Source organism: Serinus canaria, chromosome Z (assembly GCF_022539315.1).
Source record: "Serinus canaria isolate serCan28SL12 chromosome Z, serCan2020, whole genome shotgun sequence".
In the NCBI taxonomy this organism is placed as follows: domain Eukaryota; kingdom Metazoa; phylum Chordata; class Aves; order Passeriformes; family Fringillidae; genus Serinus; species Serinus canaria.
The window spans coordinates 42,104,495-42,112,875 of NC_066343.1; positions in this window are offsets into that span (position 1 = coordinate 42,104,495).

Consider the following 8,381-nt stretch of genomic DNA (forward strand, 5'->3'; position numbering starts at 1 on the left):
CAAAGTAAATTATCAGAGTAATTTTTCCACCTGGTGACACCCTGCCACAAATGTTACAACACAATTTGTATTTCTTTGCTTCATAACTAACAGCACTTGAAATGGACCCACCCTGGGACTGTTTCAAATCTCATTTCTGTTGCTTGTTTGTTCTTTGTACTTCTTTAAACCTGTACAATAAAATTACATTCAGCTTGCTGACACTTCTGGTTCTGATGTCCTTGGGTGGCTATTGTAATGTAGAAAACTGTTATTGAAATGGAAATTTCAACTTACTGTTATTTACTTTTGGAAATAGCATGAAATATTTTTCAGCTGCTCTCTTGCAAGGGATTCCAGTTTTTATTGCCTAACTTGTCTGCAATGGGAATATGTTCATTTATGGCCCACTAATTGTTCAGAAAGTTTTGTATCATCAAGTTTTCTTTTTAATTCATAGCTGTCCTTAAAAATCTCCTCATCAAATAAAAATCTCTTTTGAGGTATTTCAATCAACACAGTATTTTGCAGTGAGGGCAAAAATCAGAATGGACACTAGAGGGCAAAGTGAAATTAGAGACAAACGTAAGAATTTTGGGTGAATGTACATGTATTTTGGCAAGACAGTGTTTCAGGTCTTTATAAACATGCCTATCAGTAAAGTGCTACTGGTCCACAGAAAGGAACTGAAAGAAAAATTAACTGTTCTTGAAAAAAAACAAGATCTCAGAGGTGATGGACAGGAGCTCATAAAGAAACACTCGATTTCAATTACTTTTTGGCCAGCTGTGAGGCAACAGAAATTATTTGAATTGAGACACTATCTAGAAGACATTTAAATATGGGGACCCTGTAATAGTCATAGTCACAGAACAAATAAAAACAAAAAGAAAACTGCAAGCCAATATGCCTTTGTTATATTCTTACTTTCAAGAAAGGTAAGGATTCTTAAGCGTAAGGTAAGAAAGATGGAGATTCAGAAGACCATTTCTCTTCATCTTGCCCTTGTAACATTTTGGAGTAATATTTCATTGCCATTGTGTTACCAGGGGAGCTGTGCATTATGCCCCCAGCTAGCTGGAACCCTCTAGTATTTCTTCCAGTTAGCATTTTTCTAGAAGCTAGGTGAGGCAAACACATTACATTATTTTCAAATGGAAATTAATAAAACAGTAAATGTGAAGTCTCAAATCCCCGTGGAAAATTTAGCATTGATGAAACAAAATCCTTCCCAGAAGGGACAGATAGTAAGCCAAGAAGCTCCATAAATTTTTCCACACCAGTGCTGTGCAGCACAAGTCCCAGTCACGGTTCTCGTGGCTGTTCTCGTGGCTAGTCTTACAGCACCCTGTTTATCTGTGTTGGACTCAGCTGCATTGCACTTTTTGGGACACAAAAATGGCAAGTTTTCATCAATGCAGAGTTAGTTTTCTGGCATAGATTTATGGGGCTGGGGTCAAAAGCCTTGTCTTCCACATGAAATTTAAGAATAGCTACAGCAGAACTGAAAAATGCTTATTCCAGACTTTATTTTGGAAAAAATGATTCACAAAGCTCAGTCAACTATCAACTACAGCTGTTCAGAGCACTTTGTCCATGGGTTTGGCTTGTTCCATCAGCTCTGACTTAATTTTTAAATTGTGGAAATAAAAAAAAGCAAACCCAAACCAGAAGAAAATCCCAAAGCAGGACAAAAGCCTGTGGAAATAACTCCAAACAATGACCCAGGATTAGCCCTTGATACTTCTCCTTCAGATCAGCTCTGGAGAAGGGGTGGCTCTGGTGGAGCAGGCAGACCCACACCGAGGCTGGGGCTGTGTGTGGGCAGGAAAAGGGAACAGGAAGACTGCTGCTCATGGGAAGACAATGCCCACAGACTGCTACATCCTGCTGGTCCTCACCCCTTCCAGTCCAGTCTGTCCCTTGTAAGGGCCAGCCCTAATCTGTTTTCCCCCTCCCCGTTGTGGAGGAACACTGGGTTCTTCCAGGGAGCAATCAGAGAGAAGACCAAGAAATGAGGGTGACAGAGATACCGAGTAAGTTCTGAAAGAAAGTGTCAGTTCTCAGTGTTGACTGACAGAATGAATTTAGTTTGCTTCAGAAATTTAATGCAAAGCAAAACAATATGAACAAATCAAGTAAAATTGCAACTGATAATTTCTAATAAGGTGATTGCTTTTTAACATTCAATGATCTTCTAATCCTTATACAGGCAGGTATGAGTTATTTGTACCAAAATTTCCCACACTTCTGGCATCATGACATACTCAGGAAACTTTCTTCTCAATCTTCACCCTTCCTGGTATCACAGCCCAGCCTGCAAACTTGAGGGAAAATGCAGTGCTGCTGTGTGGCCATCCTCTGCAGCCACAGACTGCTAGCCCCATGATGCTTCCAAAAACCATTCAGGCTCCTCATCAGTTGTGTACTGAATTAATTATTTTTCTCCCTGTATGACTGCAAAATTGAAGATCCCATCTCATGTGAACTGGTAGCTCTCTGGTTTGATTTCAGTGGAGGTGAGGAAGAAGCAATGGTAAGTGATGAGCAGATGAGCACAGGGAAATTTGCGTCCTGCCTCAGTTCTCTACACAAGAGGCTGCAAGGTTGGTGCATTTTCTAGAACCAACTTTGCTGAGCCCAAGTGCTCACAGTAAGAATCCAAAAACCATGTTACCTTCATCAGTGAGGAATCCAGTGTTCTAAGCAAATAATATCATCTGCTTTTGAACACATAAAAGTAAACACAATTAACTCCCTTCTAAAAAATAACTGCTAAAACATGGAAGTGCATTTGCAAAGTCAAAATTCACACTTAGGAGATCAGCTACTGAGATTTCAAATAGCATTATCTGGCCCCTGCACACCAGTTACCAACTGTTACATCTACTCACTATAACTTTTACTGTCTAAGCTATTCCTTAAGTTTCTTATCTTGGTAGACCAGAACCTGCACAACTTCCTCTGGATTTAACTGGAGTACTGTGTGTTACAATTCCCAGAAAGGAAATATCTTGACAGACATCCTTATATAAAACAGAAAGCTTTTCTTCAATAAAGTAATAAAGCCTATTTGACTTCAACTATTTTTCAAAATGTTGCTTGCTCTGTAATTAATTAACATACTTTCTTTTAAAGTCTCTTTGGGTTGAGTTGAACTCTGTTCTGGTCTCCACTTATGGTGAAAGCTCGTATTGGCCACAACAGATATTTTCTTGAGATTATAATATTTTAATATTTTAATAGTTAAAAATAAGCCTGCCACAGAACTCAGAGTGTTGTCCTTGTGATAAGTATTAAATCCTGTCAGGGCTACTCACTTGTACTTTAAAAGGATTTATGTTGGACATGATTACTGATCATTAGAAGTAGTTCAAGATATTAAATACTCAGTTTGCTTTCTCTTTTTTCTTCTTGGTTTGTTTGTTTGATTGATTGATTATTTGTTTATTCATTTTTAAAGAAAAACTGGGCACATCTCCCTCTCCTTCCCAGTTCCCCACAGTTCAGTATTTCTGCAAACCATTAAATTCCCAGAAAATGTCAGAAGCTGTCATCACAACTTCCATTATAAGAGACTTGGTCAGGACAAACACTTCAATAAAGTGAAATCTCCCAGCCCATCTAGCAGTAATTCCTCTATTATTGTAGTAACATATTTGATGGAGTTGTGGGTCTCATCCAGCAACAAAACTGAGAGCAGGGAATTAGGAGGCACAGATACTGTAGAAACATGACTCATTTCAAAACTGGGTATGTCTTTGATAGTTAGTCAATCTTTTCACTGCCGCCAAAGAAAAACCTGTGAATTTCCCATGCTGCTGGAAAGAGGCTAATTGGGAATGAGAAGGAAGGACGTGACAAAGGATAAAGGCCAGGTCTTTTTAACAGAAAATGAAAGATACTATTTACACTGCTCCCTGAAAGAAAAACAAATTATAGAAAATTGTTACCCTAAAAAACCAGATTATATTATCCCTGAATATGCAGATTCAGATTCCCTAAGAACAGTAAAACCAGGTTATAATAATCAGCCTAAAAACTCATCCTTTGCATCATAAAAATAAGTTGCTTCCATGTGGAAAGGTTTTAATGAAAAACAGGATTAAGCTGTGCTACAGAAACACAATGATTTGCATTTTGATCCTATGCAGAGAAGACAGTCAGTGGCTTTCTTCTGTTTACCTTAGCCTGGGGATTAAGGTAATATTGTAGACTCAATGCTTGTAATCAGTGCTTGAAAATCACGAATCCCCTGAACCAGCATATTCCTATGGAGCCGAGGGGCTGGTTATGAGTACACAGGTCAATCCAGAGGCCATTTGACCTGCTCCCTCCGAGAAGGAGGGTAAGATGTCACATCTTCTCCAAGTGACATTTTGGGAGGAGGTCTGGACAGGAAAGGCGGCAAAATGCAAAAGAATGCACAAAGTTGAACAGGCTGTCTGGCATCATCTTTTTTCTCCAAAAGCATTTCCAAATGTCATTTTTCACCTGATCAAATTCTGTTTGGTGGACCCTTGTGGCACAATGGGTGCCTTTCCCAGTACAGCTCTTCTCATCCAAAAGCAGCCAGGAGCTTTGGGCTGACTCGCTCTGTTAGATGATGCCAGCAAGTCAGCTCTGGTGAGGCAGGACCTGCTTACAAGCCAGGGTCTCTGCTAAGTTTATAAAATCTGCTGGGTATGAGAGGCATGAAGATGGCATGGCTGCTGCTTCCTCTTTTGCCCAGCTTGAGAGTACAGACAAAAACACTGACACTTTTCCCTATTACTTGCTTGCAGTGAAGACGACTTTGCTTCCCCTGCTCCCTCCACACACAGCCTTCCTTTCCTCCCTAGCAGTCATGGTCACACAGCACAAACATCATACAGCACTGTGCAAATAACCTCCACTGGCTAGTGAAAGGTAAGAGTGGCCAGTGCAGCACCACATCAGCCCCATGGTCTCCAGGCAGCCTAGGGTTTACTTTAACTGAGGTGAATAGCATGGGAGTGTGTGTTTACAGCTAAGCACACATTTCAGAGATGTGATTTACCAGTGCTTAAAATAGCATAATCCACTGGCAGGATTGAATTCACAAAGCCAAAAAATCTAATAACAAAGGAAGGGGCACATAATGTTAACAGGAACATTGAAAATTAATTTTAAGACACATGCTTTCTTTTCTTAAAAACACATTTACATATTGGTTTTATAGCAAGGATTTGGAAACAAAGCTGTGCATAAAAGGAACAGATGTTTTAGCCTGGTAATGTTTCCTGTTTGAAGAGAATGAAATTCTTTCCACATCACATGAAGCATTTCAGGATTGCCATTAACTTTCTACATAAAGTACCTCCTTGCAAAGATCCCTGACACAAGCACCATGCCCAGATAGAATGTGTTTTCCCTACCTCATGATGCAGGGAAACAAAATGCAGTTAAAAACTGTTTAGATTTTTAAAAACCTGTGAGACTTGATCTTAACATCATAAGTGGAACAGTCATAAAGCTTGTTTTAAGAGATGGCAACAGCAATACAAATAGTTTTTGGATGCTGGGTAAGTAGTTTCTAGACAGAAGTTAGTCTGCAAGAGAATAGTTGGAGTGGAGAAGTTAATTTTCTCAAATAAAAAGGTAGGGTTTTTTTCCATGACTTACCGTCTTGTTCTCACATCCAGTTAATACGTGTTACAACACTGTCATTTGGTATTTCCTTTCGTCTTAATGTCTTTGCAGCATACAAAAGTGTTAAATGTTTTAAGCATGAAAGCCTCTGTCAAAATCTGTGTCCCTAGAAGTGTCCTCATCTCTATCTAGTCTAATAAAACCTCTTACCTGTTACTTTCTTGCATTCATCACACTAAAATAACACCACTGCAAATCACACAGCTAAAGAGATCTCATGTGTGTTTTCAAATGAAAGTTGTATGGAGGAAAACTTTTGAAATTAGAGAAGGGTTCTTTGTGCTAAGGCCTAGCAATAGGTTCTGACTGGCCAGATCAACCACAAGCTACTGGCAGAATTGTATTCTACGTTTCCCAAAGGAGAACTTGAATATCTGCGCAACAATTGTTTAATGAGCCCTGTACCTTGGCTCCAACCCTGCAGTGCATAGCCACTCAAATGTGTGGATCAATAAGAACATTATAGTTCAGGTCAGAAGAACACCTTTGAAATGGATTCTCTGTTCATTGCCCCTCATTCCTCACCATGAAGTAGGTACCAACATCATTCCCTTTGGAGGACAACATCACTCCTGTCACATGCCACTACCCCAGGAGATATTTTTTCAGCAGCAAATGAGCACTGACTAAACAGAGCCACAATGCTGCCAAAGGAAAGCCCTCAAAGTGCTTCAGTGGTGGGCAGGACCTCCCCAGCACCAGCCAAATGCAGCTGCCCCAGCTGCCCCTGCCTCCTACCAGGCTATGGCGGGGTGGTCGCCACCATGGATCCGAAGTGGAATCCAGCCTGCAAGCCCTTGCTGGTGGCTTTGTGTATTTGGTTTGCATGGCCTGGGGTTTTGGTGGCAGAAGGGGCTATATGGGTGGCTTCTGTGAGAAGCTGCCAGAAGCTTTCCCCATGTCTGGCAGAGCCAGTCCTGGTGGCCCCAAAGATGGGTGCACTGACGGCCAAGGTTGGGCCAATTAGAAATGGTGGTAATGCCTCAGTGATAACAGGTTTAAGAAGAAATCAACCCAAAAGTTGTTGTGCATTGTAGCTGTGGCCAGAGAAGAGCAGAGTGGAAACGTGTGAGAAGAACAACTCTGCAGACACCAAGTGTAGAAGAAGGGACAGGAGGTGCTCCAGGCACCGGAGCCCACATTCCTCTGCAGGCCGTGGTGCAGCCCATGGTGAAGCAGCTGTGCCCATGCAGGGCCACAGGGATGCAGAGATCCACCTGCAGCCCCCAGAGGAGCCCACACTGGAGCAGGCAAGTGCCCTGGAGGAGGCTGTGATCCTGTGGGAGGCTTGTGGAGAGAGGGCCCCTGCTGCCAGGCTGGAGCAGCCTGTCCTTGGAGGACTGCTCCCATGGAAGAGTGACCCACCCACACTGCAGCAGTTTTGGGAGGACTCTTGCCTGTGGGATGGACTCACATTGCAGCAGTTTGGAGGGAGCTGCTGCTGCTGAGATGGAGCCACGCTGGAGGAGCTCTCAGTGAACTGTTTCCCATGGGAGAGACCCTGCAGTGCAGCCGGGGAAGGACTCCTCTCCCTGAGCAGCAGGAGAAGCCACGGGTGATGAACTGACCATAACACCCATTCCCTGGCTCCTTGTGCCAGCTGGATAGGAGGTAGAGCTCGCAAGGAGGGAGGGGTGGAGGGTAGGTGGTTTTTTAAGGACTTATTTTTCTTCTCTTTATCCTGCACTGATTTGTTAGCAGTAAGTTCACTCCATATCTCTAAGTTGTGCCTGTCTGGCCCATGATGGTGTTTGCTGGGGAATCTCCCAGTCCTTATCTCATCCCATGAACCGTTTGCTAAATTTTCTCTCCTCTGTCCAGCTGCAAAGGGGAGTGAGTAAGCAGCTCATGGGTGGGCCTTTCAACAGTGGTATGTTTGATTTCTTGACCCTCTATTTAACACTGATATATTATTTCCTCCTGAGAAAGAAAGGAATTCTTTAGCCTAGAAAAAGATGATTCTGGAGCAGTGAAAGTAAGCTGCCGTAGGGCAGGAAAGCCAGTTGTAACTGTATGACCCTTGTGCTCAGGTCTCAGGTGGGAGACATAACCATGGAACACACAGTGTCCCACTGTGCCTGCCAGGAAATCATTCACTAGCCAGGGAGGCATTTCATGCCTCTCCAGGACACCACAGGCATGGTGCTGCCAGGAGCTCAGTGACACTTGCAACAGGGATGGGACCCAGTAAGGGACATTTTATCCTCCAGCATTTTGGACCTACACACAACATCCTATTACATCTCCAGTGTGCTCTTCACTTAGAGCCTCAGATTTCAAATCTCTCTGCAGGGTGGGGTGTGATTTCAACATGAATGCTTGTGGTGAAACTTACTTATTGGCAGAAGGGAGTTTATAAACAAGTTGGGTATTCTGCATCTGACTTATGCTGAGATATCCAAGACACCTCGGGCAGAAGTAAACTAGGATGCACATATATTTTCACTCTGCAAGTAGTGCCCAAATTTCACAGGGGCATGAAAACCCCCACATTTCTATATAATAAGTGAAAAATTCTTTCCTCTGTCTGAAATAATTTAAAGGATGGGTGTGCTCCCTTCCTTCCTTATCATTTGATGGAGTTGACAGCATTGCTGTAGTGCTGTTGATTTAAGCATAAAAAAAAGCATAATAATTTTACATTTCTTCTGTCCAGTAATCTTTCAAAACATTGCCCATGGTTAAGAAATAAGTTAGTGGGATTTACAGACTGGCTGATTGGCATAACAGCA